Here is a 17,914-nt window from a genome sequence, read left to right as displayed (position 1 = left end):
TATTAGCATGAAGAAACAATATCCTCCTTCAGAAAAATGAAATAACTTTTAAGTGAGTATTTAATCTGTATATGGTTTACTGTAAGTGTTTTATATGAAGAGTAAACACAGTGTAGCCTTGTAAAAATTTGTGACATCATGGACTGAACGGAGTAAAAAATAAAGGAAAGATGGAAAAGCTTACAGAACCTGGTATTCCCAGGCGGTCTCCCATCCAAGTACTAACCAGGCCCGACCCTGCTTAGCTTCCGAGATCAGACGAGATCGGGCGTTCTCAGGGTGGTATGGCCGTAAGCGAAAGATCAACTCCCAACAAGCCTATTTATAAGTCACTCACAGACCTGAGTCTTTTCACTGTCATTTACTGCTCTTGACAAAAGTAAAGCAGCTACGGACTAATACAAAGATCTTGCCTCAAAATAAAAGCTCCTTTTAACTTTCACTACAAAAAGTAACCAAAGAAAAAAAGACAAAAACTCCCTATATGTCTTAATTTTTATCTCTTCATTTTTTTTGTTCAATTTTCTTGCTCTACGTTTCTTACTCAATGGAATGGAAGCTTCAGATTAGGCCCAATAAAAAAAAAAGCCCAATTAAAAAAAAAATCATATTTACAAAGAATATTCTGAGAAATAAATAAATAAAATCATACACACACATTAAAGTATACTTGGCATACATTTACAGAAAGGCCCTGTGTCCTACAGAAGGTGCCTTTTTAAATTTTTTCACCCCTGCCATCCAAACAGCCTGAGTCCGCGGCACACTTGATCCAGGTAATTAAGACCTTCAGGATCACGTGAACATTCTAGACTCAGGTGTGTTAAATCTGAAATCTTTAGCGTGGTAGAGCCCCAGGAACAGGAGTCAGTCGCCCTGTACCTATGTTAAGAAAATAAAAAATAATGCATTTTTTCTTTATTTATTAGCATGAAGAAACAATATCCTCCTTCAGAAAAATGAAATAACTTTTAAGTGAGTATTTAATCTGTATATGGTTTACTGTAAGTGTTTTATATGAAGAGTAAACACAGTGTAGCCTTGTAAAAATTTGTGACATCATGGACTGAACGGAGTAAAAAATAAAGGAAAGATGGAAAAGCTTACAGCACCTGGTATTCCCAGGCGGTCTCCCATCCAAGTACTAACCAGGCCCGACCCTGCTTAGCTTCCGAGATCAGACGAGATCGGGCGTTCTCAGGGTGGTATGGCCGTAAGCGAAAGATCAACTCCCAACAAGCCTATTTATAAGTCACTCACAGACCTGAGTCTTTTCACTGTCATTTACTGCTCTTGACAAAAGTAAAGCAGCTCTACGGACTAATACAAAGATCTTGCCTCAAAATAAAAGCTCCTTTTAACTTTCACTACAAAAAGTAACCAAAGAAAAAAAGACAAAAACTCCCTATATGTCTTAATTTTTATCTCTTCATTTTTTTGTTCAATTTTCTTGCTCTACGTTTCTTAATCAATGGAATGGAAGCTTCAGATTAGGCCCAATAAAAAAAAGCCCAATTTAAAAAAAAATCATATTTACAAAGAATATTCTGAGAAATAAATAAATAAAATCATACACACACATTAAAGTATACTTGGCATACATTTACAGAAAGGCCCTGTGTCCTACAGAAGGTGCATTTTTAATTTTTTTCACCCCTGCCATCCAAACAGCCTGAGTCCGCGGCACACTTGATCCAGGTAATTAGGACCTTCAGGATCACGTGAACATTCTAGACTCAGGTGTGTTAAATCTGAAATCTTTAGCGTGGTAGAGCCCCAGGAACAGGAGTCAGTCGCCCTGTACCTATGTTAAGAAAATAAAAATAATGCATTTTTTCTTTATTTATTAGCATGAAGAAACAATATCCTCCTTCAGAAAAATGAAATAACTTTTAAGTGAGTATTTAATCTGTATATGGTTTACTGTAAGTGTTTTATATGAAGAGTAAACACAGTGTAGCCTTTTAAAAATTTGTGAAATCATGGACTGAACGGAGTAAAAAATAAAGGAAAGATGGAAAAGCTTACAGCACCTGGTATTCCCAGGCGGTCTCCCATCCAAGTACTAACCAGGCCCGACCCTGCTTAGCTTCCGAGATCAGACGAGATCGGGCGTTCTCAGGGTGGTATGGCCGTAAGCGAAAGATCAACTCCCAACAAGCCTATTTATAAGTCACTCACAGACCTGAGTCTTTTCACTGTCATTTACTGCTCTTGACAAAAGTAAAGCAGCTCTACGGACTAATACAAAGATCTTGCCTCAAAATAAAAGCTCCTTTTAACTTTCACTACAAAAAGTAACCAAAGAAAAAAAGACAAAAACTGCCTATATGTCTTAATTTTTATCTCTTCATTTTTTTTGTTCAATTTTCTTGCTCTACGTTTCTTACTCAATGGAATGGAAGCTTCAGATTAGGCCCAATAAAAAAAAAGCCCAATTAAAAAACATCATATTTACAAAGAGTATTCTGAGAAATAAATAAATGAAATCATACACACACATTAAAGTATACTTGGCATACATTTACAGAAAGGCCCTGTGTCCTACAGAAGGTGCCTTTTTAATTTTTTTCACCCCTGCCATCCAAACAGCCTGAGTCCGCGGCACACTTGATCCAGGTAATTAAGACCTTCAGGATCACGTGAACATTCTAGACTCAGGTGTGTTAAATCTGAAATCTTTAGCGTGGTAGAGCCCCAGGAACAGGAGTCAGTCGCCCTGTACCTATGTTAAGAAAATAAAAAATAATGCATTTTTTCTTTATTTATTAGCATGAAGAAACAATATCCTCCTTCAGAAAAATGAAATAACTTTTAAGTGAGTATTTAATCTGTATATGGTTTACTGTAAGTGTTTTATATGAAGAGTAAACACAGTGTAGCCTTGTAAAAATTTGTGACATCATGGACTGAACGGAGTAAAAAATAAAGGAAAGATGGAAAAGCTTACAGCACCTGGTATTCCCAGGCGGTCTCCCATCCAAGTACTAACCAGGCCCGACCCTGCTTAGCTTCCGAGATCAGACGAGATCGGGCGTTCTCAGGGTGGTATGGCCGTAAGCGAAAGATCAACTCCCAACAAGCCTATTTATAAGTCACTCACAGACCTGAGTCTTTTCACTGTCATTTACTGCTCTTGACAAAAGTAAAGCAGCTCTACGGACTAATACAAAGATCTTGCCTCAAAATAAAAGCTCCTTTTAACTTTCACTACAAAAAGTAAACAAAGAAAAAAAGACAAAAACTCCCTATATGTCTTAATTTTTATCTCTTCATTTTTTTTGTTCAATTTTCTTGCTCTACGTTTCTTACTCAATGGAATGGAAGCTTCAGATTAGGCCCAATAAAAAAAAAAGCCCAATTAAAAAAAAATCATATTTACAAAGAGTATTCTGAGAAATAAATAAATAAAATCATACACACACATTAAAGTATACTTGGCATACATTTACAGAAAGGCCCTGTGTCCTACAGAAGGTGCCTTTTTAATTTTTTTCACCCCTGCCATCCAAACAGCCTGAGTCCGCGGCACACTTGATCCAGGTAATTAAGACCTTCAGGATCACGTGAACATTCTAGACTCAGGTGTGTTAAATCTGAAATCTTTAGCGTGGTAGAGCCCCAGGAACAGGAGTCAGTCGCCCTGTACCTATGTTAAGAAAATAAAAAATAATGCATTTTTTCTTTATTTATTAGCATGAAGAAACAATATCCTCCTTCAGAAAAATGAAATAACTTTTAAGTGAGTATTTAATCTGTATATGGTTTACTGTAAGTGTTTTATATGAAGAGTAAACACAGTGTAGCCTTTTAAAAATTTGTGAAATCATGGACTGAACGGAGTAAAAAATAAAGGAAAGATGGAAAAGCTTACAGCACCTGGTATTCCCAGGCGGTCTCCCATCCAAGTACTAACCAGGCCCGACCCTGCTTAGCTTCCGAGATCAGACGAGATCGGGCGTTCTCAGGGTGGTATGGCCGTAAGCGAAAGATCAACTCCCAACAAGCCTATTTATAAGTCACTCACAGACCTGAGTCTTTTCACTGTCATTTACTGCTCTTGACAAAAGTAAAGCAGCTCTACGGACTAATACAAAGATCTTGCCTCAAAATAAAAGCTCCTTTTAACTTTCACTACAAAAAGTAACCAAAGAAAAAAAGACAAAAACTGCCTATATGTCTTAATTTTTATCTCTTCATTTTTTTTGTTCAATTTTCTTGCTCTACGTTTCTTACTCAATGGAATGGAAGCTTCAGATTAGGCCCAATAAAAAAAAAGCCCAATTAAAAAAAATCATATTTACAAAGAGTATTCTGAGAAATAAATAAATAAAATCATACACACACATTAAAGTATACTTGGCATACATTTACAGAAAGGCCCTGTGTCCTACAGAAGGTGCCTTTTTAATTTTTTTCACCCCTGCCATCCAAACAGCCTGAGTCCGCGGCACACTTGATCCAGGTAATTAAGACCTTCAGGATCACGTGAACATTCTAGACTCAGGTGTGTTAAATCTGAAATCTTTAGCGTGGTAGAGCCCCAGGAACAGGAGTCAGTCGCCCTGTACCTATGTTAAGAAAATAAAAAATAATGCATTTTTTCTTTATTTATTAGCATGAAGAAACAATATCCTCCTTCAGAAAAATGAAATAACTTTTAAGTGAGTATTTAATCTGTATATGGTTTACTGTAAGTGTTTTATATGAAGAGTAAACACAGTGTAGCCTTGTAAAAATTTGTGACATCATGGACTGAACGGAGTAAAAAATAAAGGAAAGATGGAAAAGCTTACAGCACCTGGTATTCCCAGGCGGTCTCCCATCCAAGTACTAACCAGGCCCGACCCTGCTTAGCTTCCGAGATCAGACGAGATCGGGCGTTCTCAGGGTGGTATGGCCGTAAGCGAAAGATCAACTCCCAACAAGCCTATTTATAAGTCACTCACAGACCTGAGTCTTTTCACTGTCATTTACTGCTCTTGACAAAAGTAAAGCAGCTCTACGGACTAATACAAAGATCTTGCCTCAAAATAAAAGCTCCTTTTAACTTTCACTACAAAAAGTAAACAAAGAAAAAAAGACAAAAACTCCCTATATGTCTTAATTTTTATCTCTTCATTTTTTTTGTTCAATTTTCTTGCTCTACGTTTCTTACTCAATGGAATGGAAGCTTCAGATTAGGCCCAATAAAAAAAAAAAGCCCAATTAAAAAAAATCATATTTACAAAGAGTATTCTGAGAAATAAATAAATAAAATCATACACACACATTAAAGTATACTTGGCATACATTTACAGAAAGGCCCTGTGTCCTACAGAAGGTGCCTTTTTAATTTTTTTCACCCCTGCCATCCAAACAGCCTGAGTCCGCGGCACACTTGATCCAGGTAATTAAGACCTTCAGGATCACGTGAACATTCTAGACTCAGGTGTGTTAAATCTGAAATCTTTAGCGTGGTAGAGCCCCAGGAACAGGAGTCAGTCGCCCTGTACCTATGTTAAGAAAATAAAAAATAATGCATTTTTTCTTTATTTATTAGCATGAAGAAACAATATCCTCCTTCAGAAAAATGAAATAACTTTTAAGTGAGTATTTAATCTGTATATGGTTTACTGTAAGTGTTTTATATGAAGAGTAAACACAGTGTAGCCTTTTAAAAATTTGTGAAATCATGGACTGAACGGAGTAAAAAATAAAGGAAAGATGGAAAAGCTTACAGCACCTGGTATTCCCAGGCGGTCTCCCATCCAAGTACTAACCAGGCCCGACCCTGCTTAGCTTCCGAGATCAGACGAGATCGGGCGTTCTCAGGGTGGTATGGCCGTAAGCGAAAGATCAACTCCCAACAAGCCTATTTATAAGTCACTCACAGACCTGAGTCTTTTCACTGTCATTTACTGCTCTTGACAAAAGTAAAGCAGCTCTACGGACTAATACAAAGATCTTGCCTCAAAATAAAAGCTCCTTTTAACTTTCACTACAAAAAGTAACCAAAGAAAAAAAGACAAAAACTGCCTATATGTCTTAATTTTTATCTCTTCATTTTTTTTGTTCAATTTTCTTGCTCTACGTTTCTTACTCAATGGAATGGAAGCTTCAGATTAGGCCCAATAAAAAAAAAGCCCAATTAAAAAAAATCATATTTACAAAGAGTATTCTGAGAAATAAATTAATAAAATCATACACACACATTAAAGTATACTTGGCATACATTTACAGAAAGGCCCTGTGTCCTACAGAAGGTGCCTTTTTAATTTTTTTCACCCCTGCCATCCAAACAGCCTGAGTCCGCGGCACACTTGATCCAGGTAATTAAGACCTTCAGGATCACGAGAACATTCTAGACTCAGGTGTGTTAAATCTGAAATCTTTAGCGTGGTAGAGCCCCAGGAACAGGAGTCAGTCGCCCTGTACCTATGTTAAGAAAATAAAAAATAATGCATTTTTTCTTTATTTATTAGCATGAAGAAACAATATCCTCCTTCAGAAAAATGAAATAACTTTTAAGTGAGTATTTAATCTGTATATGGTTTACTGTAAGTGTTTTATATGAAGAGTAAACACAGTGTAGCCTTGTAAAAATTTGTGACATCATGGACTGAACGGAGTAAAAAATAAAGGAAAGATGGAAAAGCTTACAGCACCTGGTATTCCCAGGCGGTCTCCCATCCAAGTACTAACCAGGCCCGACCCTGCTTAGCTTCCGAGATCAGACGAGATCGGGCGTTCTCAGGGTGGTATGGCCGTAAGCGAAAGATCAACTCCCAACAAGCCTATTTATAAGTCACTCACAGACCTGAGTCTTTTCACTGTCATTTACTGCTCTTGACAAAAGTAAAGCAGCTCTACGGACTAATACAAAGATCTTGCCTCAAAATAAAAGCTCCTTTTAACTTTCACTACAAAAAGTAACCAAAGAAAAAAAGACAAAAACTCCCTATATGTCTTAATTTTTATCTCTTCATTTTTTTGTTCAATTTTCTTGCTCTACGTTTCTTAATCAATGGAATGGAAGCTTCAGATTAGGCCCAATAAAAAAAAAGCCCAATTTAAAAAAAAATCATATTTACAAAGAATATTCTGAGAAATAAATAAATAAAATCATACACACACATTAAAGTATACTTGGCATACATTTACAGAAAGGCCCTGTGTCCTACAGAAGGTGCCTTTTTAATTTTTTTCACCCCTGCCATCCAAACAGCCTGAGTCCGCGGCACACTTGATCCAGGTAATTAAGACCTTCAGGATCACGTGAACATTCTAGACTCAGGTGTGTTAAATCTGAGATCTTTAGCGTGGTAGAGCCCCAGGAACAGGAGTCAGTCGCCCTGTACCTATGTTAAGAAAATAAAAAATAATGCATTTTTTCTTCATTTATTAGCATGAAGAAACAATATCCTCCTTCAGAAAAATGAAATAACTTTTAAGTGAGTATTTAATCTGTATATGGTTTACTGTAAGTGTTTTATATGAAGAGTAAACACAGTGTAGCCTTGTAAAAATTTGTGACATCATGGACTGAACGGAGTAAAAAATAAAGGAAAGATGGAAAAGCTTACAGAACCTGGTATTCCCAGGCGGTCTCCCATCCAAGTACTAACCAGGCCCGACCCTGCTTAGCTTCCGAGATCAGACGAGATCGGGCGTTCTCAGGGTGGTATGGCCGTAAGCGAAAGATCAACTCCCAACAAGCCTATTTATAAGTCACTCACAGACCTGAATCTTTTCACTGTCATTTACTGCTCTTGACAAAAGTAAAGCAGCTACGGACTAATACAAAGATCTTGCCTCAAAATAAAAGCTCCTTTTAACTTTCACTACAAAAAGTAACCAAAGAAAAAAAGACAAAAACTCCCTATATGTCTTAATTTTTATCTCTTCATTTTTTTTGTTCAATTTTCTTGCTCTACGTTTCTTACTCAATGGAATGGAAGCTTCAGATTAGGCCCAATAAAAAAAAAGCCCAATTAAAAAAAAAATCATATTTACAAAGAATATTCTGAGAAATAAATAAATAAAATCATACACACACATTAAAGTATACTTGGCATACATTTACAGAAAGGCCCTGTGTCCTACAGAAGGTGCCTTTTTAAATTTTTTCACCCCTGCCATCCAAACAGCCTGAGTCCGCGGCACACTTGATCCAGGTAATTAAGACCTTCAGGATCACGTGAACATTCTAGACTCAGGTGTGTTAAATCTGAAATCTTTAGCGTGGTAGAGCCCCAGGAACAGGAGTCAGTCGCCCTGTACCTATGTTAAGAAAATAAAAAATAATGCATTTTTTCTTTATTTATTAGCATGAAGAAACAATATCCTCCTTCAGAAAAATGAAATAACTTTTAAGTGAGTATTTAATCTGTATATGGTTTACTGTAAGTGTTTTATATGAAGAGTAAACACAGTGTAGCCTTGTAAAAATTTGTGACATCATGGACTGAACGGAGTAAAAAATAAAGGAAAGATGGAAAAGCTTACAGCACCTGGTATTCCCAGGCGGTCTCCCATCCAAGTACTAACCAGGCCCGACCCTGCTTAGCTTCCGAGATCAGACGAGATCGGGCGTTCTCAGGGTGGTATGGCCGTAAGCGAAAGATCAACTCCCAACAAGCCTATTTATAAGTCACTCACAGACCTGAGTCTTTTCACTGTCATTTACTGCTCTTGACAAAAGTAAAGCAGCTCTACGGACTAATACAAAGATCTTGCCTCAAAATAAAAGCTCCTTTTAACTTTCACTACAAAAAGTAACCAAAGAAAAAAAGACAAAAACTCCCTATATGTCTTAATTTTTATCTCTTCATTTTTTTGTTCAATTTTCTTGCTCTACGTTTCTTAATCAATGGAATGGAAGCTTCAGATTAGGCCCAATAAAAAAAAAGCCCAATTTAAAAAAAATCATATTTACAAAGAATATTCTGAGAAATAAATAAATAAAATCATACACACACATTAAAGTATACTTGGCATACATTTACAGAAAGGCCCTGTGTCCTACAGAAGGTGCCTTTTTAATTTTTTTCACCCCTGCCATCCAAACAGCCTGAGTCCGCGGCACACTTGATCCAGGTAATTAAGACCTTCAGGATCACGTGAACATTCTAGACTCAGGTGTGTTAAATCTGAGATCTTTAGCGTGGTAGAGCCCCAGGAACAGGAGTCAGTCGCCCTGTACCTATGTTAAGAAAATAAAAAATAATGCATTTTTTCTTCATTTATTAGCATGAAGAAACAATATCCTCCTTCAGAAAAATGAAATAACTTTTAAGTGAGTATTTAATCTGTATATGGTTTACTGTAAGTGTTTTATATGAAGAGTAAACACAGTGTAGCCTTGTAAAAATTTGTGACATCATGGACTGAACGGAGTAAAAAATAAAGGAAAGATGGAAAAGCTTACAGAACCTGGTATTCCCAGGCGGTCTCCCATCCAAGTACTAACCAGGCCCGACCCTGCTTAGCTTCCGAGATCAGACGAGATCGGGCGTTCTCAGGGTGGTATGGCCGTAAGCGAAAGATCAACTCCCAACAAGCCTATTTATAAGTCACTCACAGACCTGAGTCTTTTCACTGTCATTTACTGCTCTTGACAAAAGTAAAGCAGCTCTACGGACTAATACAAAGATCTTGCCTCAAAATAAAAGCTCCTTTTAACTTTCACTACAAAAAGTAACCAAAGAAAAAAAGACAAAAACTGCCTATATGTCTTAATTTTTATCTCTTCATTTTTTTTGTTCAATTTTCTTGCTCTACGTTTCTTACTCAATGGAATGGAAGCTTCAGATTAGGCCCAATAAAAAAAAAGCCCAATTAAAAAAAATCATATTTACAAAGAGTATTCTGAGAAATAAATAAATGAAATCATACACACACATTAAAGTATACTTGGCATACATTTACAGAAAGGCCCTGTGTCCTACAGAAGGTGCCTTTTTAATTTTTTTCACCCCTGCCATCCAAACAGCCTGAGTCCGCGGCACACTTGATCCAGGTAATTAAGACCTTCAGGATCACGTGAACATTCTAGACTCAGGTGTGTTAAATCTGAAATCTTTAGCGTGGTAGAGCCCCAGGAACAGGAGTCAGTCGCCCTGTACCTATGTTAAGAAAATAAAAAATAATGCATTTTTTCTTTATTTATTAGCATGAAGAAACAATATCCTCCTTCAGAAAAATGAAATAACTTTTAAGTGAGTATTTAATCTGTATATGGTTTACTGTAAGTGTTTTATATGAAGAGTAAACACAGTGTAGCCTTGTAAAAATTTGTGACATCATGGACTGAACGGAGTAAAAAATAAAGGAAAGATGGAAAAGCTTACAGCACCTGGTATTCCCAGGCGGTCTCCCATCCAAGTACTAACCAGGCCCGACCCTGCTTAGCTTCCGAGATCAGACGAGATCGGGCGTTCTCAGGGTGGTATGGCCGTAAGCGAAAGATCAACTCCCAACAAGCCTATTTATAAGTCACTCACAGACCTGAGTCTTTTCACTGTCATTTACTGCTCTTGACAAAAGTAAAGCAGCTCTACGGACTAATACAAAGATCTTGCCTCAAAATAAAAGCTCCTTTTAACTTTCACTACAAAAAGTAAACAAAGAAAAAAAGACAAAAACTCCCTATATGTCTTAATTTTTATCTCTTCATTTTTTTTGTTCAATTTTCTTGCTCTACGTTTCTTACTCAATGGAATGGAAGCTTCAGATTAGGCCCAATAAAAAAAAAAGCCCAATTAAAAAAAAATCATATTTACAAAGAGTATTCTGAGAAATAAATAAATAAAATCATACACACACATTAAAGTATACTTGGCATACATTTACAGAAAGGCCCTGTGTCCTACAGAAGGTGCCTTTTTAATTTTTTTCACCCCTGCCATCCAAACAGCCTGAGTCCGCGGCACACTTGATCCAGGTAATTAAGACCTTCAGGATCACGTGAACATTCTAGACTCAGGTGTGTTAAATCTGAAATCTTTAGCGTGGTAGAGCCCCAGGAACAGGAGTCAGTCGCCCTGTACCTATGTTAAGAAAATAAAAAATAATGCATTTTTTCTTTATTTATTAGCATGAAGAAACAATATCCTCCTTCAGAAAAATGAAATAACTTTTAAGTGAGTATTTAATCTGTATATGGTTTACTGTAAGTGTTTTATATGAAGAGTAAACACAGTGTAGCCTTTTAAAAATTTGTGAAATCATGGACTGAACGGAGTAAAAAATAAAGGAAAGATGGAAAAGCTTACAGCACCTGGTATTCCCAGGCGGTCTCCCATCCAAGTACTAACCAGGCCCGACCCTGCTTAGCTTCCGAGATCAGACGAGATCGGGCGTTCTCAGGGTGGTATGGCCGTAAGCGAAAGATCAACTCCCAACAAGCCTATTTATAAGTCACTCACAGACCTGAGTCTTTTCACTGTCATTTACTGCTCTTGACAAAAGTAAAGCAGCTCTACGGACTAATACAAAGATCTTGCCTCAAAATAAAAGCTCCTTTTAACTTTCACTACAAAAAGTAACCAAAGAAAAAAAGACAAAAACTGCCTATATGTCTTAATTTTTATCTCTTCATTTTTTTTGTTCAATTTTCTTGCTCTACGTTTCTTACTCAATGGAATGGAAGCTTCAGATTAGGCCCAATAAAAAAAAAGCCCAATTAAAAAAAATCATATTTACAAAGAGTATTCTGAGAAATAAATAAATAAAATCATACACACACATTAAAGTATACTTGGCATACATTTACAGAAAGGCCCTGTGTCCTACAGAAGGTGCCTTTTTAATTTTTTTCACCCCTGCCATCCAAACAGCCTGAGTCCGCGGCACACTTGATCCAGGTAATTAAGACCTTCAGGATCACGTGAACATTCTAGACTCAGGTGTGTTAAATCTGAAATCTTTAGCGTGGTAGAGCCCCAGGAACAGGAGTCAGTCGCCCTGTACCTATGTTAAGAAAATAAAAAATAATGCATTTTTTCTTTATTTATTAGCATGAAGAAACAATATCCTCCTTCAGAAAAATGAAATAACTTTTAAGTGAGTATTTAATCTGTATATGGTTTACTGTAAGTGTTTTATATGAAGAGTAAACACAGTGTAGCCTTGTAAAAATTTGTGACATCATGGACTGAACGGAGTAAAAAATAAAGGAAAGATGGAAAAGCTTACAGCACCTGGTATTCCCAGGCGGTCTCCCATCCAAGTACTAACCAGGCCCGACCCTGCTTAGCTTCCGAGATCAGACGAGATCGGGCGTTCTCAGGGTGGTATGGCCGTAAGCGAAAGATCAACTCCCAACAAGCCTATTTATAAGTCACTCACAGACCTGAGTCTTTTCACTGTCATTTACTGCTCTTGACAAAAGTAAAGCAGCTCTACGGACTAATACAAAGATCTTGCCTCAAAATAAAAGCTCCTTTTAACTTTCACTACAAAAAGTAAACAAAGAAAAAAAGACAAAAACTCCCTATATGTCTTAATTTTTATCTCTTCATTTTTTTTGTTCAATTTTCTTGCTCTACGTTTCTTACTCAATGGAATGGAAGCTTCAGATTAGGCCCAATAAAAAAAAAAAGCCCAATTAAAAAAAATCATATTTACAAAGAGTATTCTGAGAAATAAATAAATAAAATCATACACACACATTAAAGTATACTTGGCATACATTTACAGAAAGGCCCTGTGTCCTACAGAAGGTGCCTTTTTAATTTTTTTCACCCCTGCCATCCAAACAGCCTGAGTCCGCGGCACACTTGATCCAGGTAATTAAGACCTTCAGGATCACGTGAACATTCTAGACTCAGGTGTGTTAAATCTGAAATCTTTAGCGTGGTAGAGCCCCAGGAACAGGAGTCAGTCGCCCTGTACCTATGTTAAGAAAATAAAAAATAATGCATTTTTTCTTTATTTATTAGCATGAAGAAACAATATCCTCCTTCAGAAAAATGAAATAACTTTTAAGTGAGTATTTAATCTGTATATGGTTTACTGTAAGTGTTTTATATGAAGAGTAAACACAGTGTAGCCTTTTAAAAATTTGTGAAATCATGGACTGAACGGAGTAAAAAATAAAGGAAAGATGGAAAAGCTTACAGCACCTGGTATTCCCAGGCGGTCTCCCATCCAAGTACTAACCAGGCCCGACCCTGCTTAGCTTCCGAGATCAGACGAGATCGGGCGTTCTCAGGGTGGTATGGCCGTAAGCGAAAGATCAACTCCCAACAAGCCTATTTATAAGTCACTCACAGACCTGAGTCTTTTCACTGTCATTTACTGCTCTTGACAAAAGTAAAGCAGCTCTACGGACTAATACAAAGATCTTGCCTCAAAATAAAAGCTCCTTTTAACTTTCACTACAAAAAGTAACCAAAGAAAAAAAGACAAAAACTGCCTATATGTCTTAATTTTTATCTCTTCATTTTTTTTGTTCAATTTTCTTGCTCTACGTTTCTTACTCAATGGAATGGAAGCTTCAGATTAGGCCCAATAAAAAAAAAGCCCAATTAAAAAAAATCATATTTACAAAGAGTATTCTGAGAAATAAATTAATAAAATCATACACACACATTAAAGTATACTTGGCATACATTTACAGAAAGGCCCTGTGTCCTACAGAAGGTGCCTTTTTAATTTTTTTCACCCCTGCCATCCAAACAGCCTGAGTCCGCGGCACACTTGATCCAGGTAATTAAGACCTTCAGGATCACGAGAACATTCTAGACTCAGGTGTGTTAAATCTGAAATCTTTAGCGTGGTAGAGCCCCAGGAACAGGAGTCAGTCGCCCTGTACCTATGTTAAGAAAATAAAAAATAATGCATTTTTTCTTTATTTATTAGCATGAAGAAACAATATCCTCCTTCAGAAAAATGAAATAACTTTTAAGTGAGTATTTAATCTGTATATGGTTTACTGTAAGTGTTTTATATGAAGAGTAAACACAGTGTAGCCTTGTAAAAATTTGTGACATCATGGACTGAACGGAGTAAAAAATAAAGGAAAGATGGAAAAGCTTACAGCACCTGGTATTCCCAGGCGGTCTCCCATCCAAGTACTAACCAGGCCCGACCCTGCTTAGCTTCCGAGATCAGACGAGATCGGGCGTTCTCAGGGTGGTATGGCCGTAAGCGAAAGATCAACTCCCAACAAGCCTATTTATAAGTCACTCACAGACCTGAGTCTTTTCACTGTCATTTACTGCTCTTGACAAAAGTAAAGCAGCTCTACGGACTAATACAAAGATCTTGCCTCAAAATAAAAGCTCCTTTTAACTTTCACTACAAAAAGTAACCAAAGAAAAAAAGACAAAAACTCCCTATATGTCTTAATTTTTATCTCTTCATTTTTTTGTTCAATTTTCTTGCTCTACGTTTCTTAATCAATGGAATGGAAGCTTCAGATTAGGCCCAATAAAAAAAAAGCCCAATTTAAAAAAAAATCATATTTACAAAGAATATTCTGAGAAATAAATAAATAAAATCATACACACACATTAAAGTATACTTGGCATACATTTACAGAAAGGCCCTGTGTCCTACAGAAGGTGCCTTTTTAATTTTTTTCACCCCTGCCATCCAAACAGCCTGAGTCCGCGGCACACTTGATCCAGGTAATTAAGACCTTCAGGATCACGTGAACATTCTAGACTCAGGTGTGTTAAATCTGAGATCTTTAGCGTGGTAGAGCCCCAGGAACAGGAGTCAGTCGCCCTGTACCTATGTTAAGAAAATAAAAAATAATGCATTTTTTCTTCATTTATTAGCATGAAGAAACAATATCCTCCTTCAGAAAAATGAAATAACTTTTAAGTGAGTATTTAATCTGTATATGGTTTACTGTAAGTGTTTTATATGAAGAGTAAACACAGTGTAGCCTTGTAAAAATTTGTGACATCATGGACTGAACGGAGTAAAAAATAAAGGAAAGATGGAAAAGCTTACAGAACCTGGTATTCCCAGGCGGTCTCCCATCCAAGTACTAACCAGGCCCGACCCTGCTTAGCTTCCGAGATCAGACGAGATCGGGCGTTCTCAGGGTGGTATGGCCGTAAGCGAAAGATCAACTCCCAACAAGCCTATTTATAAGTCACTCACAGACCTGAATCTTTTCACTGTCATTTACTGCTCTTGACAAAAGTAAAGCAGCTACGGACTAATACAAAGATCTTGCCTCAAAATAAAAGCTCCTTTTAACTTTCACTACAAAAAGTAACCAAAGAAAAAAAGACAAAAACTCCCTATATGTCTTAATTTTTATCTCTTCATTTTTTTTGTTCAATTTTCTTGCTCTACGTTTCTTACTCAATGGAATGGAAGCTTCAGATTAGGCCCAATAAAAAAAAAGCCCAATTAAAAAAAAAATCATATTTACAAAGAATATTCTGAGAAATAAATAAATAAAATCATACACACACATTAAAGTATACTTGGCATACATTTACAGAAAGGCCCTGTGTCCTACAGAAGGTGCCTTTTTAAATTTTTTCACCCCTGCCATCCAAACAGCCTGAGTCCGCGGCACACTTGATCCAGGTAATTAAGACCTTCAGGATCACGTGAACATTCTAGACTCAGGTGTGTTAAATCTGAAATCTTTAGCGTGGTAGAGCCCCAGGAACAGGAGTCAGTCGCCCTGTACCTATGTTAAGAAAATAAAAAATAATGCATTTTTTCTTTATTTATTAGCATGAAGAAACAATATCCTCCTTCAGAAAAATGAAATAACTTTTAAGTGAGTATTTAATCTGTATATGGTTTACTGTAAGTGTTTTATATGAAGAGTAAACACAGTGTAGCCTTGTAAAAATTTGTGACATCATGGACTGAACGGAGTAAAAAATAAAGGAAAGATGGAAAAGCTTACAGCACCTGGTATTCCCAGGCGGTCTCCCATCCAAGTACTAACCAGGCCCGACCCTGCTTAGCTTCCGAGATCAGACGAGATCGGGCGTTCTCAGGGTGGTATGGCCGTAAGCGAAAGATCAACTCCCAACAAGCCTATTTATAAGTCACTCACAGACCTGAGTCTTTTCACTGTCATTTACTGCTCTTGACAAAAGTAAAGCAGCTCTACGGACTAATACAAAGATCTTGCCTCAAAATAAAAGCTCCTTTTAACTTTCACTACAAAAAGTAACCAAAGAAAAAAAGACAAAAACTCCCTATATGTCTTAATTTTTATCTCTTCATTTTTTTGTTCAATTTTCTTGCTCTACGTTTCTTAATCAATGGAATGGAAGCTTCAGATTAGGCCCAATAAAAAAAAAGCCCAATTTAAAAAAAAATCATATTTACAAAGAATATTCTGAGAAATAAATAAATAAAATCATACACACACATTAAAGTATACTTGGCATACATTTACAGAAAGGCCCTGTGTCCTACAGAAGGTGCCTTTTTAATTTTTTTCACCCCTGCCATCCAAACAGCCTGAGTCCGCGGCACACTTGATCCAGGTAATTAAGACCTTCAGGATCACGTGAACATTCTAGACTCAGGTGTGTTAAATCTGAGATCTTTAGCGTGGTAGAGCCCCAGGAACAGGAGTCAGTCGCCCTGTACCTATGTTAAGAAAATAAAAAATAATGCATTTTTTCTTCATTTATTAGCATGAAGAAACAATATCCTCCTTCAGAAAAATGAAATAACTTTTAAGTGAGTATTTAATCTGTATATGGTTTACTGTAAGTGTTTTATATGAAGAGTAAACACAGTGTAGCCTTGTAAAAATTTGTGACATCATGGACTGAACGGAGTAAAAAATAAAGGAAAGATGGAAAAGCTTACAGAACCTGGTATTCCCAGGCGGTCTCCCATCCAAGTACTAACCAGGCCCGACCCTGCTTAGCTTCCGAGATCAGACGAGATCGGGCGTTCTCAGGGTGGTATGGCCGTAAGCGAAAGATCAACTCCCAACAAGCCTATTTATAAGTCACTCACAGACCTGAGTCTTTTCACTGTCATTTACTGCTCTTGACAAAAGTAAAGCAGCTACGGACTAATACAAAGATCTTGCCTCAAAATAAAAGCTCCTTTTAACTTTCACTACAAAAAGTAACCAAAGAAAAAAAGACAAAAACTCCCTATATGTCTTAATTTTTATCTCTTCATTTTTTTTGTTCAATTTTCTTGCTCTACGTTTCTTACTCAATGGAATGGAAGCTTCAGATTAGGCCCAATAAAAAAAAAAGCCCAATTAAAAAAAAAATCATATTTACAAAGAATATTCTGAGAAATAAATAAATAAAATCATACACACACATTAAAGTATACTTGGCATACATTTACAGAAAGGCCCTGTGTCCTACAGAAGGTGCCTTTTTAAATTTTTTCACCCCTGCCATCCAAACAGCCTGAGTCCGCGGCACACTTGATCCAGGTAATTAAGACCTTCAGGATCACGTGAACATTCTAGACTCAGGTGTGTTAAATCTGAAATCTTTAGCGTGGTAGAGCCCCAGGAACAGGAGTCAGTCGCCCTGTACCTATGTTAAGAAAATAAAAAATAATGCATTTTTTCTTTATTTATTAGCATGAAGAAACAATATCCTCCTTCAGAAAAATGAAATAACTTTTAAGTGAGTATTTAATCTGTATATGGTTTACTGTAAGTGTTTTATATGAAGAGTAAACACAGTGTAGCCTTGTAAAAATTTGTGACATCATGGACTGAACGGAGTAAAAAATAAAGGAAAGATGGAAAAGCTTACAGCACCTGGTATTCCCAGGCGGTCTCCCATCCAAGTACTAACCAGGCCCGACCCTGCTTAGCTTCCGAGATCAGACGAGATCGGGCGTTCTCAGGGTGGTATGGCCGTAAGCGAAAGATCAACTCCCAACAAGCCTATTTATAAGTCACTCACAGACCTGAGTCTTTTCACTGTCATTTACTGCTCTTGACAAAAGTAAA

At 36.9% G+C, this 17,914-nt stretch overlaps 20 non-coding genes across 20 annotated transcripts; all 20 read right to left on the bottom strand.

Annotated features, from left to right (window-relative positions):
• Positions 1 to 177: 177 nt before the first annotated feature.
• LOC125783155 (5S ribosomal RNA) lies at positions 178 to 296 on the bottom strand. The gene has a single exon (XR_007425890.1). It is a non-coding gene; the product is annotated as a 5S ribosomal RNA (ribosomal RNA).
• Positions 297 to 1,100: 804 nt separating this feature from the next.
• On the bottom strand, positions 1,101 to 1,219 carry LOC125782880 (5S ribosomal RNA). Its single transcript, XR_007425618.1, has one exon. It is a non-coding gene; the product is annotated as a 5S ribosomal RNA (ribosomal RNA).
• An 802-nt stretch (positions 1,220 to 2,021) lies between these two features.
• On the bottom strand, positions 2,022 to 2,140 carry LOC125782879 (5S ribosomal RNA). Its single transcript, XR_007425617.1, has one exon. It is a non-coding gene; the product is annotated as a 5S ribosomal RNA (ribosomal RNA).
• Positions 2,141 to 2,943: 803 nt separating this feature from the next.
• On the bottom strand, positions 2,944 to 3,062 carry LOC125782878 (5S ribosomal RNA). Its single transcript, XR_007425616.1, has one exon. It is a non-coding gene; the product is annotated as a 5S ribosomal RNA (ribosomal RNA).
• Positions 3,063 to 3,867: 805 nt separating this feature from the next.
• Positions 3,868 to 3,986, bottom strand: LOC125782877 (5S ribosomal RNA). The gene has a single exon (XR_007425615.1). It is a non-coding gene; the product is annotated as a 5S ribosomal RNA (ribosomal RNA).
• An 803-nt stretch (positions 3,987 to 4,789) lies between these two features.
• On the bottom strand, positions 4,790 to 4,908 carry LOC125782876 (5S ribosomal RNA). The gene has a single exon (XR_007425614.1). It is a non-coding gene; the product is annotated as a 5S ribosomal RNA (ribosomal RNA).
• Positions 4,909 to 5,713: 805 nt separating this feature from the next.
• Positions 5,714 to 5,832, bottom strand: LOC125782874 (5S ribosomal RNA). The gene has a single exon (XR_007425612.1). It is a non-coding gene; the product is annotated as a 5S ribosomal RNA (ribosomal RNA).
• Positions 5,833 to 6,635: 803 nt separating this feature from the next.
• On the bottom strand, positions 6,636 to 6,754 carry LOC125782873 (5S ribosomal RNA). Its single transcript, XR_007425611.1, has one exon. It is a non-coding gene; the product is annotated as a 5S ribosomal RNA (ribosomal RNA).
• Positions 6,755 to 7,558: 804 nt separating this feature from the next.
• On the bottom strand, positions 7,559 to 7,677 carry LOC125783154 (5S ribosomal RNA). Its single transcript, XR_007425889.1, has one exon. It is a non-coding gene; the product is annotated as a 5S ribosomal RNA (ribosomal RNA).
• Positions 7,678 to 8,480: 803 nt separating this feature from the next.
• LOC125782872 (5S ribosomal RNA) lies at positions 8,481 to 8,599 on the bottom strand. Its single transcript, XR_007425610.1, has one exon. It is a non-coding gene; the product is annotated as a 5S ribosomal RNA (ribosomal RNA).
• Positions 8,600 to 9,402: 803 nt separating this feature from the next.
• On the bottom strand, positions 9,403 to 9,521 carry LOC125783153 (5S ribosomal RNA). The gene has a single exon (XR_007425888.1). It is a non-coding gene; the product is annotated as a 5S ribosomal RNA (ribosomal RNA).
• An 803-nt stretch (positions 9,522 to 10,324) lies between these two features.
• Positions 10,325 to 10,443, bottom strand: LOC125782871 (5S ribosomal RNA). The gene has a single exon (XR_007425609.1). It is a non-coding gene; the product is annotated as a 5S ribosomal RNA (ribosomal RNA).
• An 805-nt stretch (positions 10,444 to 11,248) lies between these two features.
• Positions 11,249 to 11,367, bottom strand: LOC125782870 (5S ribosomal RNA). The gene has a single exon (XR_007425608.1). It is a non-coding gene; the product is annotated as a 5S ribosomal RNA (ribosomal RNA).
• An 803-nt stretch (positions 11,368 to 12,170) lies between these two features.
• LOC125782868 (5S ribosomal RNA) lies at positions 12,171 to 12,289 on the bottom strand. The gene has a single exon (XR_007425606.1). It is a non-coding gene; the product is annotated as a 5S ribosomal RNA (ribosomal RNA).
• An 805-nt stretch (positions 12,290 to 13,094) lies between these two features.
• Positions 13,095 to 13,213, bottom strand: LOC125782867 (5S ribosomal RNA). Its single transcript, XR_007425605.1, has one exon. It is a non-coding gene; the product is annotated as a 5S ribosomal RNA (ribosomal RNA).
• Positions 13,214 to 14,016: 803 nt separating this feature from the next.
• Positions 14,017 to 14,135, bottom strand: LOC125782866 (5S ribosomal RNA). Its single transcript, XR_007425604.1, has one exon. It is a non-coding gene; the product is annotated as a 5S ribosomal RNA (ribosomal RNA).
• An 804-nt stretch (positions 14,136 to 14,939) lies between these two features.
• Positions 14,940 to 15,058, bottom strand: LOC125783152 (5S ribosomal RNA). The gene has a single exon (XR_007425887.1). It is a non-coding gene; the product is annotated as a 5S ribosomal RNA (ribosomal RNA).
• An 803-nt stretch (positions 15,059 to 15,861) lies between these two features.
• LOC125782865 (5S ribosomal RNA) lies at positions 15,862 to 15,980 on the bottom strand. The gene has a single exon (XR_007425603.1). It is a non-coding gene; the product is annotated as a 5S ribosomal RNA (ribosomal RNA).
• Positions 15,981 to 16,784: 804 nt separating this feature from the next.
• On the bottom strand, positions 16,785 to 16,903 carry LOC125783150 (5S ribosomal RNA). Its single transcript, XR_007425885.1, has one exon. It is a non-coding gene; the product is annotated as a 5S ribosomal RNA (ribosomal RNA).
• Positions 16,904 to 17,707: 804 nt separating this feature from the next.
• Positions 17,708 to 17,826, bottom strand: LOC125782864 (5S ribosomal RNA). Its single transcript, XR_007425602.1, has one exon. It is a non-coding gene; the product is annotated as a 5S ribosomal RNA (ribosomal RNA).
• Positions 17,827 to 17,914: the final 88 nt, after the last annotated feature.

Source organism: Astyanax mexicanus, chromosome 18 (genome assembly GCF_023375975.1).
Source record: "Astyanax mexicanus isolate ESR-SI-001 chromosome 18, AstMex3_surface, whole genome shotgun sequence".
Classification (NCBI taxonomy): Eukaryota; Metazoa; Chordata; class Actinopteri; order Characiformes; family Acestrorhamphidae; genus Astyanax; species Astyanax mexicanus.
This window is presented reverse-complemented; position numbering and strand designations above follow the sequence as displayed.